The 18,394-nt window shown below is 40.2% G+C and overlaps 1 pseudogene; it reads right to left on the bottom strand.

Annotated features, from left to right (window-relative positions):
• LOC146871453 (receptor-interacting serine/threonine-protein kinase 3-like) overlaps positions 1-18,394 on the bottom strand; it is a 376,914-nt pseudogene that overhangs the window by 271,010 nt on the left and 87,510 nt on the right.

Consider the following 18,394-nt stretch of genomic DNA (forward strand, 5'->3'; position numbering starts at 1 on the left):
ATATCTGTACTTTCTGGGTCATTCTCGGCCAAATATTCAATTTCTCCAACAGATTTCAGTACCCGATTTCTCATTGCTGCAAGGCCTAAACTTGCCCAAATTATTCTTCTTGATTTTGAGTAGAGACTTGCAGAAGATAACCTATCTGAACATTCGTAGGATCCAATTTCTCGATGCGATAACATCTTCAAACTGAAACTGTACAGCTTCTTACTGACAGTTTTCTCGTGAGAAATCTCTTCCCACATTTCCTTCAATTCTGTTTTTTCTGATTTCGTAATGTAAGACGTTACATATCGAGCAACAGCAATGGAATTGTCAGCTACATACTGTATATCCATGTTAGCGTTCCACATGGATAAAATCACTGGGTTGTAGTCATTTATATTTTTTGATTCTTCTTTTCTTTTAAGGTTGTAGGTATTCTTAGGTGATTTTCTTGTGATAGTATGTCTCACAGATGACATAAAACTGTTAACTCTTCCATTTGAAAGAACAGGTCTAGGAAATCCAAATCGACATTTAGTGTAGTATTTATCTTTGCTCTTGTATTTCCGTCGACAGTATTTTCCACACCGATGACTTGCTCCTTTAACTTTTTCTCTTCTGTGCTTTTTGGTATAGCACATGTTGCATATTCTTCAATGTAAGATAACACTGCTTTATCAGTATCTGTTCCAAACTTTGGGGCATCCTTGATCCACAACAGCATATGAATATGAGGAGCACCTCTTGCCTGGTACTCTTTTCTCCAAAAGAAATCCACTACTTCTAGAGGTGGATTTTTTTTATTGCAGATGAAGGACATCATAGCCTCAAATCTATGATTGAAATATCTGCAAACATTAACCAGATCCAATGAGCACAGTTCTCCTGCTGTCTTGTATTCGATGTTTTTAATGTTTGAATTTGCCTCTCGTAGAAAATCCAGTAAATCATCCCAAGCGTACTCCGCACAGCTTAGGGTAACGAACCATGTTGGTGTTCCTAAATTCCGTAACATGCATTTTAATTCACCATGGCGTCGGTACCAATATTCATTTGTCCCACGCTGACAAGCCATCAGATTGATCAGTTGTGTTTCCAAATGATCATCTCGGTGCTGCACTTTCTCCATAAAATCCTTAGCAGACACATTTTGCAAATGTACTCCACTTTTTAAAATGTGATTTACTGCATAAGACAATGCAGACAAGTCGCTTTCAAATAAAAGATGGAACAAATAAGGAATACTTTGTCGAAATCTGGGATCTTCAGCATATAGTCTTGTAGTCCGATACTCAGAAGCTGGAATCTGTTCCGGACGTTCATCGTATCGTCCTCCTTTTCCTTTAGGAAACAGCTGGGGAAAACATCGAGCTTCCAAGCTCTCCTCCCATACACTCACGGGAGTTCCTTTTGCTTTCTTCATCTGAAATAGATCAATATTGTCTCCCATAACTTCTTTTGAATGAAGAGGATGTATGCTAAAATGTTCATAAATTTCTTCTTCCTTTGACTTGTCCACTTTTTCAATTTGTCCAGTTGGTGTTTCTGTGTCTTCTTGTAAATCTTCTTCTTCTTCTATATAAATTGATTCATACCATTTGTTATTCCTTTTCAAATACAAATTTGCTCTTTGTACTTTCCGTACATCTACCAGCTCCTGCCAAATCTTCTTATTCTTTGTAGGTACACCATTAACCAGAATAATTAATGGTTCAGTTTCCAAAGTATCCGCATCAATAGTTTCCATATTTTTTTTCAAATCCAAGGGCAAATACACCACTCTACCTTTTAAACCTCTCAGTAAATCTGAAGGAGGTAACTTACCAGTTTTGGGCTCCATACGTACTATGGTCTGGAACGGATGAACACATTGAATGAGTATAGACTCATATGTATTTAATTCAGAAAGTTCAGCAGGAATAGCATCCAATTCTAAATTATTATGTACAGCTCTGGTCGGCATTCTATTTTCCTCTAACTTGTTGTAACAGTATTTACAAATACGCTGAACTTCACCCAATTCAAAACAATTTTCAAGAAATATATATGTGGCAAAATCCTTCCAATTATAATTATCTTCATTTTCACTCTTTCTGTAGAGATCAACATACCTGGTTTGTTTTCTATAATGAGTTCTGCGGCAACAAATACAAGTAATATTTGGTCTTTCATTAGAGATTATTGCAAATTTTGTTATGTGATCATTAAATGTCTTACTTACAGAGGGTTCTACATTCTCTTCCACTTCTTCCTCATTTACTGTGTCCTTCTCTGCACTGTTTTGTTCAGGACCAAAGTAACAAAACTGAATTTCATCAACAACCTTCTCTACATCTGATACCGTTCCACGGAACAGAGCCCTATTCAATTCATCTAACTTTATACCTGGACTTTTAGCAAAATACAACCGTCTCACAAACGTTCTCATTTCAGTATGATGAACAGCCAGCATCCTAAAATGATGGAAAACACTATTACACACTTTTCTAGATAGACAAGCCAGAGAATGACCCTGCAAACCAGTATTCTCTCTCACTCTGCATGGATCCAAACTTTGAAGCACCTTAATCTTCTGTTTTACACTTTTTTTGCTATATTCTCTTAGAAACTCACGAAATTTATCAATAGATTCCTGACGCACAGTGCAAATACTACTACAATTCCAAGTGTACACTGGGGCTTTAGGACGTCTCCCCATAGCCTCATCCGCCATCACTTGTACCTCATCTCTTGGAACCATTATCTCCTTCTCCATTATGCAACCATTTTTCACTTCATAAGCACGACCTCTGGTGTCAACTGCATGCAGCAAACTATTACTTTGAAAATAACTCTCTTCATTAAAAAAAGGTTCACTACTTGAACTATGCATCCATTTTCCTAAAAACACTTTAGAAAAGTTTGTTCTGTTCACTACTCTTTTCCTTTTGCTATGTGATTTCAGTACATTAACCATTTTGTCTAATGTACGCATCCTATTCAAAATTAAAATGAATAGTTTCCTTTTTAATTCTAATGCCTTTGCTGCAATGGCTTCAATTTCTTTTTTTCTCTTATAAAACTTAGCCTTTTGCTTATATTTCTTCACATCCTTTATCAAATTGGACATAACTCTTCTCTGAAACATTTTTCTACGTATCTCTTTAAACGCTGTTTTTCTGTTTAAGTTAATCTTTTTAGTTGCAGAAGGTATATTTGCATTAACTAAATTCTCAATTTTTTCCTGTGCTTTTCGATTGAAATCATTCTTTCCAGTACAGACATTTTGTACATTTTTCCTTTTTTTGAATATGTTTTTTAGAAAATTTTTTGTCTGCTTACCAGAAGATTTTTTCTTTTTCCCAACATGAGCATCTTCAACTAACTTAGGTCCTCCAGTTGTCTTCAAATATAGGTTTTTTTTGTGGTCTTTTTTTACTCTGGATTTTGTAGGCATCTTAAATTTTGTTCACTGCTCTTCAGCAATACCTGAAAAAAACTAAAAAAAAATTCCTTTATTTTATTTAAATATATTACTACATTTGTTTTCACATTAGTCACAAAACGAAATTTCTTTGCCAATTTGAAAGCACACTTACTGCTCTTTTTTTTGGCAAGTGATAATCACTTTTACAGACTGACACATTATGAATCCACTTTTCAGATTTTTTAAAAAGCACATGTCCAAACTGCTTTTTCAGACCATCACCATTTGTAACCTGGGTAACTGCCTACACTCCAGCAAGGGCAACCAGCCTTAGTGATGCTGAATGTATTTGCATTACTGACTGAAACCTCAAACCCCACTCGCTTGTGAATACTGTGCATGATTCCACATGGTAAGCAGCTGGGTGTGTGCTAAGAGTCTGCTTCTGCACCAAAAAATGGCTCCCCCTTTCCTTCTAATGCAACTGTGAAATCACCAGAGCAATACGCAATAAATCTCTGCCTGTAATTCCTATTTGCACACAGAGTCATGTTTTCACATTAGTCACAAAAGGAAATTTCTTTGCCAATTTGAAAGCACACTTACTGCTCTTTTTTTTGGCAAGTGATAAACACTTTTACAGACTGACACATTATGAATCCACTTTTCAGATTTTCAAACTGCTTTTTCAGACCAGCACCATTTGTAACCTGGGTGACTGCCTACACTCCAGCAAGGGCAAACAGCCTTAGTGATGCTGAATGTATTTGCATTACTGACTGAAACCTCAAACCCCACTCGCTTGTGAATACTGTCCATGATTCCACATGGTAAGCAGCTGGGTGTGTGCTAAGAGTCTGCTTCTGCACCAAAAAATGGCTCCCCCTTTCCATCTAATGCAACTGTGAAATCACCAGAGCAATACGCAATAAATCTCTGCCTGTAATTCCTATTTGCACACAGAGTCATGTTTTCACATTAGTCACAAAACGAAATTTCTTTGCCAATTTGAAAGCACACTTACTGCTCTTTTTTTTGGCAAGTGATAAACACTTTTACAGACTGACACATTATGAATCCACTTTTCAGATTTTTTAAAAAGCACATGTCCAAGCTGCTTTTTCAGACCAGCACCATTTGTAACCTGGGTGACTGCCTACACTCCAGCAAGGGCAACCAGCCTTAGTGATGCTGAATGTATTTGCATTACTGACTGAAACCTCAAACCCCACTCGCTTGTGAATACTGTGCATGATTCCACATGGTAAGCAGCTGGCTGTGTGCTAAGAGTCTGCTTCTGCACCAAAAAATGGCTCCCCCTTTCCATCTAATGCAACTGTGAAATCACCAGAGCAATACGCAATAAATCTCTGCCTGTAATTCCTATTTGCACACAGTGTCATGTTTTCACATTAGGCCCTTAAACGAAATTTCTTTGCCAATTTGAAAGCACACTTACTGCTCTTTTTTTTGGCAAGTGATAAACACTTTTACAGACTGACAAATTATGAATCCACTTTTCAGATTTTTTAAAAAGCACATATCCAAACTGCTTTTTCAGACCAGCACCATTTGTAACCTGGGTGACTGCCTACACTCCAGCAAGGGCAACCAGCCTTAGTGATGCTGAATGTATTTGCATTACTGACTGAAACCTCAAACCCCACTCGCTTGTGAATACTGTCCATGATTCCACATGGTAAGCAGCTGGCTGTGTGCTAAGAGTCTGCTTCTGCACCAAAAAATGGCTCCCCCTTTCCATCTAATGCAACTGTGAAATCACCAGAGCCATACGCAATAAATCTCTGCCTGTAATTCCTATTTGCACACAGAGTCATGTTTTCACATTAGTCACAAAACGAAATTTCTTTGCCAATTTGAAAGCACACTTACTGCTCTTTTTTTTGGCAAGTGATAAACACTTTTACAGACTGACACATTATGAATCCACTTTTCAGATTTTTAAAAAAGCACATGTCCAAACTGCTTTTTCAGACCAGCACCATTTGTAACCTGGGTGACTGCCTACACTCCAGCAAGGGCAACCAGCCTTAGTGATGCTGAATGTATTTGCATTACTGACTGAAACCTCAAACCCCACTCGCTTGTGAATACTGTGCATGATTCCACATGGTAAGCAGCTGGCTGTGTGCTAAGAGTCTGCTTCTGCACCAAAAAATGGCTCCCCCTTTCCATCTAATGCAACTGTGAAATCACCAGAGCAATACGCAATAAATCTCTGCCTGTAATTCCTATTTGCACTCAGAGTCATGTTTTCACATTAGTCACAAAACGAAATTTCTTTGCCAATTTGAAAGCACACTTACTGCTCTTTTTTTTGGCAAGTGATAAACACTTTTACAGACTGACACATTATGAATCCACTTTTCAGATTTTTTAAAAAGCACATGTCCAAACTGCTTTTTCAGACCAGCACCATTTGTAACCTGGGTGACTGCCTACACTCCAGCAAGGGCAACCAGCCTTAGTGATGCTGAATGTATTTGCATTACTGACTGAAACCTCAAACCCCACTCGCTTGTGAATACTGTGCATGATTCCACATAGTAAGCAGCTGGGTGTGTGCTAAGAGTCTGCTTCTGCACCAAAAAATGGCTCCCCCTTTCCATCTAATGCAACTGTGAAATCACCAGAGCAATACGCAATAAATCTCTGCCTATAATTCCTCTTTGCACACAGAGTCATGTTTTCACATTAGTCACAAAACGAAATTTCTTTGCCAATTTGAAAGCACACTTACTGCTCTTTTTTGTGGCAAGTGATAAACACTTTTACAGACTGACACATTATGAATCCACTTTTCAGATTTTTTAAAAAGCACATGTCCAAACTGCTTTTTCAGACCAGCACCATTTGTAACCTGGGTGACTGCCTACACTCCAGCAAGGGCAAACAGCCTTAGTGATGCTGAATGTATTTGCATTACTGAGTCCAACCTCAAACCCTTAAACTATTCTTTTTTTATACCAGTACACCTTAATTTATTGTGAAAACATAGTCCATATTATTTTACTTGTTCCTCACATTTAAATTTCTCCCAAAACAGAAAATAATAAACACAACTTCAACAAAAAGAATTGCATTTCTATTATTCATTTCTTAATTTACCATATACATCCCCTCTCAAACTCTAAACTCACCTTTAAAATTAGTTGTGAAAGAAATGTGGCACTCAAACAGCAGATTATCAGAGCCAGGATCTCTGTTCTTTACACCTCTCTCCTCTCAGCAGAACCAGATAATGGCAAACTTTCCCTCTCTTTTTCCACATATGTACATGTTAATTTCAAATCTCAGTGCTTCCCCCTTTTTTTCAAATGTAATCACACATTTCTATTGGTTGAAAACCAACCCTTTTCCAAAAGTACCCTTCCCCCAACTTGACTTCTGCCTAGTACCCTTCCCCCAACTTGACTTCTGCCTGCTACCATAGCAACAGCTCATGGAACACTGCTGTGTGGAGTTAGGTCAGAAGTTCGCCAAACAATGTTTCAATTCCACAGAGCAAGAGTGCTTGACTTTTCAAACCTAACAGCAAATCCATAGTACTGTTCTTTGGTAACACATTTTTCTGTACCAATACAAAACATGCTTCTAATAATTTACACATACAGCCTAGTTTTTATTCTAGAATGGTATGAAACAGCCAATCAGTTCTTTTTTTTATGAAAAAAATATGTATGTCTCCATTTCCAAACTGTCTTTCATTTCTTTTTACCATTCTACTGAATTACACCTCCTGAGTGCATCCAGTTCTCCTTTGAAGATGTTCACAGTGTGGATTGTAGGGCACAGCTATGTCTTCTGGAGTGAAAAGTTTGCAGAGAAAACAGGTATGGTGAGAGACCTTCCTTTGCCAAATGTAGACATTAAATGGATTGGTCAGAGAGGGTTAAAGTGGCACCAATTGATGCCATTGGTGAAATCCTTCATGCAAAACCAACACCCTGACCTCATAATAGTGCACTGTGATGGCAATGACCTAGGCACTTTGACTGGGGTAGGTCTGGAAATGCTTATGAAGGACACCTTTGCACAACTGTTTTCACTTTTCCCTAAAACTGCCTTTGTGTTTTCTAACATATGCCAAAGGCAAAAATGGAACTGGTCCAATCATTTCTGTCCGCAGATTGACAAAGCAAGAAAGCACGTCAACAAATCTGTTTCTGCTTTCCTCCGTGACTATGGTATGGGTTCCATTTACCACAACAACTTGCGTTACGACATGCAAGACATTTATAGAGGAGATGGTGTACACTTCAATGATGAAGGGAACAGAGTCTTCCTCTTGAACCTTAGACTCTGCATCGGTACTTACTTGTAGGTACCCCTAAAAAATCACTTCATAAACACAACGGCTCTTTTTAGAGCCCCCTAATATCTAAACACTTAAATCTGCATTTCATTTCATTTTTTATTTTTTTTTTCTACCGTACGCTTACCGTACGCGTACCCCGTGATTTTTTTTTAAATCAATAAATGTTTTCTTTGTACTTTTCTGTCCTTCTTTGACCCCCTTACAAATTTTAGGGGGTCTGTAACTCTCCTCCTTGCCCCCTTTTCTTGTTATCACTCTTTTTTTTCTCAGTGAAACACACGAAATGGCGGCCGCCGCTTCCTGGTTTCGACCGATTCGAATGTTTACTAAGATCTAAGAGCCAATCAGAATCGCGCTCGCGCACGCCACCGTACGCGTACGGTAAGCGTACCGTAAGCGCACCGTAAGCTGGCTCAGATATATATATTGATTTAAAGGCTATTTTCTCAGAATCTACTGAACAGATTTACACCAAACCTACAAAAGGCACTTCCTTGACCTGAGGACTACCTCTCTGCCAAATTTCTAGTAATTCTGTTCAGACGTTCGGGCTGTAGCCCTGTCTAAAGGTCCTATGGAAAAATGCATGGGAAAAACGCGTTTTGGGACCCCCCTTTTATCTCAGCCCCCGCTTGACGAATCCCCCCGAGACTTTCAGGGTAGGAGCGGAGCGTAGCGCCCCACCTATTTTGAAAAATTCGCGAGGATTCGTCGACCGGCGCCAAAGTTATTCAAAATAGAATGTTGCGGATTTCCTATGGAAACGTGGTCCTAACTATAACTACCTACTGGCGACCGCCAGTAGGTAATATATATATTTTTTTTTTCACTGTGTCCACACTACATTCTCTTAGTTGTTAATTTTTCAAGTATCGAATAGCCTTACGGAGCCCGCATACACCATCGGCTGGGATTTCCTGGGGACGAGTTGATCTACTATGGAAAGGATGTACGATAATGAAAAAAAGACGGTCAGTGATTTATTATTGTCACTGCATTTTACTGTTGGAAATTGTTTAGGGTGGGTTCTCTAGGTATTCTCTCATTGCCCTGGCTGATCGAGAACTCTTACCGATATTGTACTTATGGCATGACTGACATCACTGATGTAATAGATGCACTGTGTGTATTATACGATTGATGTGCTGTAACTGCCTGTGTTGCTGTTGGTGAAAAATAAAAATTGGTTTACATTTTTTTTTAAAGCACATGACCAGGCTATGGTAGCATAAAGGGTGAACATACCATAATATGCCACAAATCAGAAGATTAGAATATCAGAATGAGGGAAGTGATGAATGGGATCTCAAGGCATCCTTGGAATGGATACAGTCATACTTTTACCCATATGTCTGTAGCATGGACCTTGAGAACAGCATGGTTACACCTCTAGGACAGTGAGTAGGAATCCCACCCTAGATTCCTGGGCACCACTGGAATGGTTATTAACTCACAGCTACCATCAGCAAACAGGGACAGGAAAATTGTGCACAGGTATGGAAAGAATTCTAAAGTTACCATTGACCGAGGGGAATGAAAAGCGTGCTAAGGTAATTAACACTGAATCGGACACTCTACTGTGACAGCTATAGATAATTGTGGACCGCTCTGGACCAGATAAACACACAGTTTTATTCAAGCCCCAAAACATTGTCTCAAATGCACTTACCTATAAACATCAAACACCTGTGTTGGCCGGTAATTCACATCATCTTTTAGGCTCTCTGGGGGCATGTACTCCAAGGTGCCCCCATAATCGTCGACAGCCCTTGCAGCGGCCGATACACCCCGCTTAAATCTGGATAGGCCGAAATCAGCAATCTGGGAGATATAAAGTCAACATAGTCATAAAAAAGGCATATGTGAAAATAGCAAGGTCAGTAATATCAACCTGCACTTATATCGACTCCAGATTATCAAATGGCAGCATATCATCAAAGAAAATATTTGTAAGGAAAAATAGATTTACAATTCCTAATTCCACATACACTTATTCTGGGGGAGTTTTGGTAGTCATAATTGTGTAGTTGATGTAAGTGTAGGAAAAGAAACGTGAAATACAAAAAAAATCTATATTTTCGTAGAACACGTGCTAAACATTAATTTATTAATGAAGACCCATAAACTCACCAAAACACAGAGATTACCAAAAACATCAGAAGCTGACAAGTCCTGATGTGGGAGAGGATCCCTCGTCCCCACAAGAACTATATTTTCAAATGTTTGAGCTGCACCTGTACTCTTACCCAAGGCTGTGGTTGCGAAACGCAAGAGGCAAAAAAAGCAAACTCACTCAAGTTATTATCACCCTGACCCCTCAGCTCACTTTCTATATCCCTGGCTGGAGACACCTCTTCTACCTCAGCCCATGTAGTGCAGCTGTATGAGGTTTGTACCAGTGACACCATTAAAATAAAACCCTAATGTTCGACCGCAAGACCTTTTATTTTATCAGTGGTGCACACACGGGTTCAGCCACTAAAACCTCCTACACTTTTCATAAAGTAATTCTAGAACACTGCACATTCAGTCTGTGAAACCCTGAAGGTTGCTAAACAATTGAGGAGGTGCTAAACATGTTGTAACATGTTATGATTTCTTATGGTTGTATGTCGTTACAACGCATTCCGTTGCAACGCATGCCTTTTCCACGCATGTGTTACAACGGAATGCTATTTACACGCACAACCTTTACCACGAATATTTCTTTACCACGCATACTTGCATGGTAATGGAATACTCTTGGTAAAGGTTATACCCCTCCCCTGTACCCTACGTGACCCCCCCAATCATTATTATTACCCCTGCCCATTACCTTCAATCTATATGTATATATATTTTTAATTCTTTTATTCCCCTTACCTCTTCACGTCTTCTCCTCGATCTTCTTTGCTTACGTCCTACGTCGTAAAGAGGACGCGTCATTCAGTTTCCTCTAAAACGACGCAGATTGTCACCACTTCCCGACGTTTTATCATGTTCTCTTTTTTGGGGGGAAGGGGGGGGGGGGGGAGACCCCCCCAAGCGCCCTTTTTTTTCCGTACGCATTTATTTTTATTTTTAGGGGAGACCCCCCAAGCCCCCTTTTTCTATTTTTACCCTTTAACACACGTCTTCGCCGACATCAAAAACGGACTGAACCCGACGAAGATGATCAGGTTCCAGTGCAGCTTGCATGGTAAAGACGGTTGTGGAAGGCATACGCATGGTAAAGACGTTTACGTGGTAAGTGTACCGTTGTAAACGTAACGCGTAGAAAAGCCTTCATAGTTAAGGATGTTTCCCATTTCTTATGTGCTCTGTTTTAGGTCTGACTGAACATAGTCGCCCTAATATCATTCACCTGTGGTTGATGTATAAATGTGAGTGCACGCAGACTACACCAGTTATTTTGCAGTGGCATTGCTCTTTCGGTGTGAGAGGGACCTGTGCTGGAGTTACCGCCCCACTCTCCAGGTGAGGAGAGGTACACTGTTGTTTCAGAGCCATCATCAAGTGCTGCCAATTCCCCCACCACCCACAAGAGATGAACACTCATAGCTAAGTATACTGGCCTGCATTTGAGTAGAGGACAGAGGGAGCAATCTAACGGTGACATAGTCCTGCCAAGCACATGGTTCTACTCCCCCCCCCCCCCCTCACCCCCGAAACATTCAAATGAGAGGCCACAGAACACGGCAGTGGGAGTTGTCCGTTGCTGTAATTGCGTTGCTAGCGGTGATCTTGTGGTAGTGATCATCACTGTTACATGAAGTTCTGAGCAAGCTCTGCGAGTCCCAATTGGGCGTTGGTGCCTATTGAATGACCTGGCTCCGAAGAAGCCTGAGTCATAGGGGACGTTCTATAGCTGGTATGGCCTCAGCTTGCTGGTCCCCTCATCTGTAGCTCTGTAGCAAGCTGGAAGGTAATACCGGCTTGGAGATATTTCTTTGGTGGCAATGCAATTATGTCCTGCTGGGACTGCTTCCATGCCACCCAGACAGAAAGTCCATGCCCAAGAGGATCTCAGAGCACATGGCCGTGGGGTAGAAGAAAGATCAGTCTCTTCTTCATCTCCCAAGCCCACCCTTGTGACTGTTCTCATGAAAAGAGGCCTGCTGGAAGGATTTAAAAAAAAGATCTCAGGATAATAGTGTGCCGAGCTCAAATATAGATGCGATGAACAGGGACTCTGGGGGACGGGCTGCAGAAACTGGATGGCATGGATGATGCGCAGGAGGAATGTGGAAAGATTTCTAATTTCTGTGCCCAGTCTAACATGATACTACTTGTTGCAACTACCTGGAGAACTGTCCACATGCAATTTTTACTAATTCTGTAAAAAGTATATAAGGAGAGGGTCTGGTTCATGGCTCGCAGAACAGAAGGTTTTTTGAAGGTTTCAAATATCTTTGTTTCAGGAAGTCTCCGTGGCGACCAGGCAGCACCAAAGATTTCAGCCTATAAACATCAAGCTATGCAGCATAGACGTTCGCTTTCAATGGACATTTATCTTTGACTTTGCACAGGAGAGGGAAAACAGGACATGCTACTGCTCTAGGAGGATAAAGCAATTGGGGGTCATGACTGCTCGCACTTCCCACAACCCCAGTAGGGGTCCATTGACTTCACTTGCCCTGGGCCCCTCTGGCTCAAAAATGCCACTGTGAAAACCACTGTGCGCTAATTAGGAAGAAATTGGGAAATAGAGCCAGAAACAACAACAATACCTGAGGCAGTAAGGCTGGGGTCCCAGCTGGGAGCCCATCTGTCTCTTTCATTGTGCTCTAAACATGTTTTTGGGCCTTTATCCCATTTATGAACGATGGAGAGGGTAAAGGGTACATGATGTCTAGTGGAGGAGAAAAAGCAGGGTAACACTACTTTCACTGCAATGTTCTAGATAAGCTTGAAGGGGTAAAAATGGAGTCTCTCTATATTCACTACCATTGGGCTACACTTCTACATCTTAATGGGTTTATTTCGGGACTTGTTTGATTCTGTTGTTGCCAAGTTGTGATTTGGTTGGTGGTTAGAAAACAAACTTTTACCCTGAAATTACTGCAATAGCCGAAGCTGTTGCCATCTTGTTTGTTTGTTTGTTCATATGGCTTATGAAATATTTAACTCTACACACGCAGAGGTGCCTTAGCAGCGCTATGATGAAGCATGCCACAGATTTCTGTGGGTGTGGGCAGTACTAACAACGCGTGTGTCTAGTCGACTTACTTATATATAATAGCGACATATTTTGTATAACCCCATTTCTACGTATGTGTAGAGTTGAATATCGGGAGGTCGGAGTAGGGCTTTCCCTCCTACCCCTTATCTATCGTGTGTGAAAAGACTATGACGTATTTAGCCTGACACTTATTTTGTTATCACTAAGCGATGATTCTTAATTAAGCAAATGCAGTGTCTAGAGGTTACTTTCATGCATTATTATTTAAGATCCTCTGCACTCTTCTCAGAAGAAAGTGTGCACCTGCAGTGTTACAGAGTTTAAGTTTCTGTCCTATGTATTCTGTCTGATATGTGTATTGAAAAACCTATAAAATGCTTATTTAAGGGGAGGGTGGGTTAGCATTAGATGTTGATGGCAAATGAGGAGAAACCCTTCCCGCTTTGCATTTAGAATATCACATTTTGCTTATTTTTGCTTAATAAACGTGATCAGTCTTCAAATAGGCACACAAATAGTTCTTTTCTTGGGGTGATGTTACAGTTGTGGGAGAGGGTTTAAAAAATATTGAGAAATAAGGTTAATGAGCAGAACTAATGAGACTTAAAATGCAAACTTTCATGCAAAATTGCATTAGGCAATCATACTTAAACGTGTTGGGTCTAAAATGCTGAGATTCTGCCATATTAAAGTTTACAGAGTTGAAGAACTGTAAATGTAGGATTTAATTTAATCTTGCCCTTTTCAACTACTCTTAATTTAGAAGGTTAGAAACAAAGTTTCACACGTGGGAATGTAGACTTGAATGGAGGAATGGCTCATGGGAAACGATAAAACTTAGGTGCAGTCTTTGAAATTGCTGCTTGGAGAATATTGTGTTCTTGGGAGAAGACAGGAAGTGAAGGCATTGCCATGGCGCATTGGAAGATGATTGGTCGACAGAAGAAAGAAGCAACATGAACATTGTAACAAAATATTTTTGTCTGTCTATAATAGTGTGGGCTCACAGAGTAGTCATCATCACATCCAGTTATCCCAATTTCTTCCCATTCCATATTGTTCTGAGACTTTGAGTTTCTTGAATCTCTCTTTATGAGAAGTTCTGCTTTGATTGATATTGATTTATTGAGCTGATTTAAATGATGAAGCTTTATGATTTTTCCCAATATCAGAACTCTTTATAGGTCTCCGAGACTGACACCTTTTCCTTCTCATTCTAAGAATAGGGATATTTCCTTTAACATGTGACGTTGAATAAAGATGATTTACTAACAATTTGAATAAAACCCTTTAACTCATAAAAAAAAACCTCTTTATTTACGGAGATAATTTAGAACTGTAATAATTGATTGTGATGTACAGCTCTTGATCTTCTCTAAAACAACGCCAAAGATCCATAGACCTAAAACAGCGGGGATTAGCCCTGATGATCGTAAAATGAGACTTTGATTTAAACAAATCCCCCACTCCACCAGATGCATACTGAATCTTACTCAGTGGGTATGGGTAGGCAATGATTTGGGATCAGAGTAGCTTGATGGTTAGGATAAACTCTGTATGCCTTTTTCAATGATTTATGCTGATTTAAAGAAAATGTCATCCGGTTTATCCACAGCCATTTTCTATGTCCTGTTATACCTGGTACTGCCCTGCACTAGCGCCTCTCATGTTTATAGCCTCCTTTTTACATTGCCACTTGTAATTGAGGATTCATAAATGACTAGCTCAAAGTCTGAGAAATGTACATTATCTGAATCTTTTCGAGGTTCTCTCAATTCTTATCATGAGTCAACCTGTTTCCTGTCTAAGATTTAGCTTCTGTCATGGGTATATTTGCCATTAGTGTATATTATAAATTTAGAAGTCAGCATTATATAGTCATTAGCTAGGGTAGGCGAAGAGCTTACTTTTATGATTTTGCTTTAATGAACAAGGTGTAGACTTCAATAGGTGTGAAGACATGGACATTTCGTTATATTGTAGAAGCTCTGTTATACAGTGGTTCTATGGTGGAATGGGGGGCGGGGCATCAGAATTGTGGTCAGTGTGAAGCGCTGAAGTCAAGCTAGTCAGACTGGCTGTGGATGGGTACCACTTATGAACTACACATAAGTTACAACAAAACTATTTACTGTGTGAAATAAACACCTTTGTTACATTTTTCTCCTACAAAAAATGGTGCATTGGCTGGGAACTGCCTACTTTTGACCTGAAGAGAGCTGGATTGTACTCCAGTTACCAAAGTTAAGGAAATTATTTCTCTATGGAATTGGGGTGGAGAACAGCCCAACAGGAGGAGCTCTAATCAGATCAGGCAGCATTAGTGCAGCCAGATTATGAGAGTATAAACATGCTTATATTTTTTTGTTGCTAGGTGTGCTCACATGCTCATCCTAAAAATGCAATCAGTCGTCTGGTGAGGAGGCTGCTGGTTTCAACTGGTTGGGTAGGTACAACAGATGCATGGCTTGCTGGTACTCAGGGCTCCGGGGTTGTCCCCGCCTTGGGTAAAAGTCTTTTACTGTACAGCTGAGTTTGGCTTGAACGCACCTGGGGCTAATTGCTCTGAACATTTTTGGGGGCTTGGCCATATTGTCCTTATGGGTAAGCCGAAGGCCAGGTCATGGCTCCCAGCATGGACCCAGGGAGCCTTCCCAGCCCCCGCACATGGAGACTGAGGAGACAGACACCCTGTCAATCTCCATTAATCTCCAATTAGACAAGATTTGTGCCACCACAGCAGACACCAAGGCCACCCTTCAATAAGACATTAGTGCAGTATCAGGGGGCCTGGGCCTTGGCCTACTGTGGACTGAACGCCTCAAGTTAAATGACCATGTCAAGGAAGTGGAGACCTCCGTGGGGATACTACAGTTGGAACACCAAAAAACACTGTCTCACCGAATAGACAATCTGATCAATAGGGTGTGCATATTGGAACATCGGGCAGAAGGATGCAAATCACCGAAACAATATCCGGGTGGTTGGACTTCCTGAAGGTACAAAGAGACGATATGGTGAAGTATCTCGAATATTGGCTTTAATCAGACGTTGTCCCGCATCATTTTACCCCCTTCTGCGCCCTGGAGTGCACCCACAGAGTGCCGGCCCGCCTGCTGGCACTGGATCGCCCGCCCGCCCGCCCGCCCGCCCTGCCCTGTGGTGGCAAGGCTACTCCATTAAAAGAATGTTTAGGAAACCACGCACACCAAAGTTTTTATGAATATTCACAAGATAAAGCGTGCTGTAGAGGTGAACGTCACCTAAACCAGGACGTATGAATGAATGAAGAATGCACTAATCGTATCGAGTAGTGTCCCCCTAAGCACAGCCAAATTGCAACGAAGTTGCAGGATGAACAATGTTCCAACTCAAAAGTGAATTGACAATAAATTCTTCATTGTTGTATTCCTCGTTTTATTCACGGGATATGTAGATTATGAAAGTAGTCAAACCAAGGACTCTTAAATGTACTCAATGCATTTCGGGTTATAAACAACCCTTCATCAGGAGAAGTCCTATAAAAATACACAAAAAGGAGAGATGTATCGGCCTGTTTTATCATAAGAGCAGTTATGTTAGTGCCTGGTGGGTTACAACCAAACGTGATAAAATAACGGTGAGAAACATAAACCGACGAGAGTGGCGTGCAAGATAACGAAGTGGAGGCCAGTATATTGTGGAGTTATTGTTACTATAAAACGATAGAGCAAGAGAAAACGTATTTAAAGCCAACGGTACCCCAAGGACCAAGGTGAAGGTGTTGCTCAGGTCAAAGGTATATAAATAAATAAAAACTTACACGTTACAACACTAAGGCAAAAGCCGCGCTAAACCCCAGTGCATTACGATAAACCTAGATAGCGTGCGTAGTGGCGCGACATACCTGGTAAGTTTGAATGATGAAAATGACTAAAGTATCAACATGTACAGAAAACAGTCAGCGTGTAATCATGCAGCGCAACTCCAACGAGTGAGTCAATTAATGGAAAGTAAGGAGAAACCTACTAATGTCCAAAACGGGATAGTAGAAAGTGAAGAAGGGCCGGATTACCTCAAAGAGTCTATACGATGGCGGCCATATTGTAATGGTATTCACAAAAATAACGATAGTAATGTTTATACAGTAACTAATAGATAGTGACAGATAAAACAAATAAAATAAGACAGATAAAAAGAATAAAAAAAGAGATTAGAGTGTCAGAAGAATGCAGATAGAAAAAGAACCGACCATGTTGGAAACGTGAGAGTCGTTATGTAAGCGGAAAAAAATTTACAGAGTTAAAACAAAATAAAGTTAGATGAAATTCAACGTGTTAAAAAAATAGATGGATAAAAAACGTAAAATGTAAGATATGGGGAAAAAGATAAATGGAGATGGTCGAAATGATATAATACAAGCGATTATATGAAAAACAGTAAGGATAATCAGGTGAAAAAACAGAGAAGGAAGTTCAGAGGGATAGGGTGCGCAGAGCAATGGTTACAGGAAGCAACTCAATTCAACGCGGTCATTAAGTCTGTGTGGCGCCAAGGCATTCATTTTGTAAATCCATACAGTTTCTCTCTGAAGAAGGTATTTGCGATTGTCTCTGTGTTCTTTGATCGGTACCATTTCACAAACCAAAAATCTCAATTGGCTGATGTTGTGGCCTTTAGCAAGAAAGTGCGTTGCAACTGATGATTTAGTATTCTTGTTGCGGATGTTGCTTTTATGTTCTGTTAGACGAACTTTTATTTTTCTTTCAGTTTTGCCAATGTATACAAGGCCACATGGGCATTTAAGCATGTATACAATATTCTTAGAGTCACATGTCGCCGTGACATGCAACTTGATATTGAAACCTTGTGTTGGATGTTGGGTTGAGTTACCTTTGATAATGCTGTTGCAATGCCCACAGTTATGACAAGGTATAGTACCTTTGTGGGGTGAAGCCGAATCAATGACGGGTTGAGACCGCAAGAGTTCCATCAAGTTCTTACTCCTTTCATATGCGAAAAGAGGTTTATCCAGAAATATATTCTTGAAATCCGGTTCAATCTGTAGCATTGTCCAATGTTTCAAAATGGTTCTCTTGATATTAAAACTCTCAGTAGAGAATTTGGTAACTATAACTGATCGTGACGTGGACTTCTTGATGTTACTGGTCTTTAACAATTGTGATCTGGTTTTGAATTGAACCCTTTCCAAAGAGGTAAGCAAAGCTTCTTTGGGATAACCTCGGTCAATGAATCGTTTTTCCATGCTCAAATTCTCTTGTATCAATTGCATAGGTTCAGAGATGATTCTTTTGACTTTCAAGAATTGAGAATATGGTAGGTGCTGCTTCAAAGAGGGCTGATGGAAGCTAGAGAAATGTAGTAGATTGTTCCTGTCAGTACTCTTTCTGTATAGAGTAGTCTCAATCCGATCGTCCTTGATGTACAACAGTACATCCAAATAATTGATGGTATCGCTGTGAATGTTGTAAGTAAACTTCAAACGGTCATTTCCAAATTA

This window comes from Triturus cristatus, chromosome 1_1 (genome assembly GCF_964204655.1).
Source record: "Triturus cristatus chromosome 1_1, aTriCri1.1, whole genome shotgun sequence".
In the NCBI taxonomy this organism is placed as follows: Eukaryota; Metazoa; Chordata; class Amphibia; order Caudata; family Salamandridae; genus Triturus; species Triturus cristatus.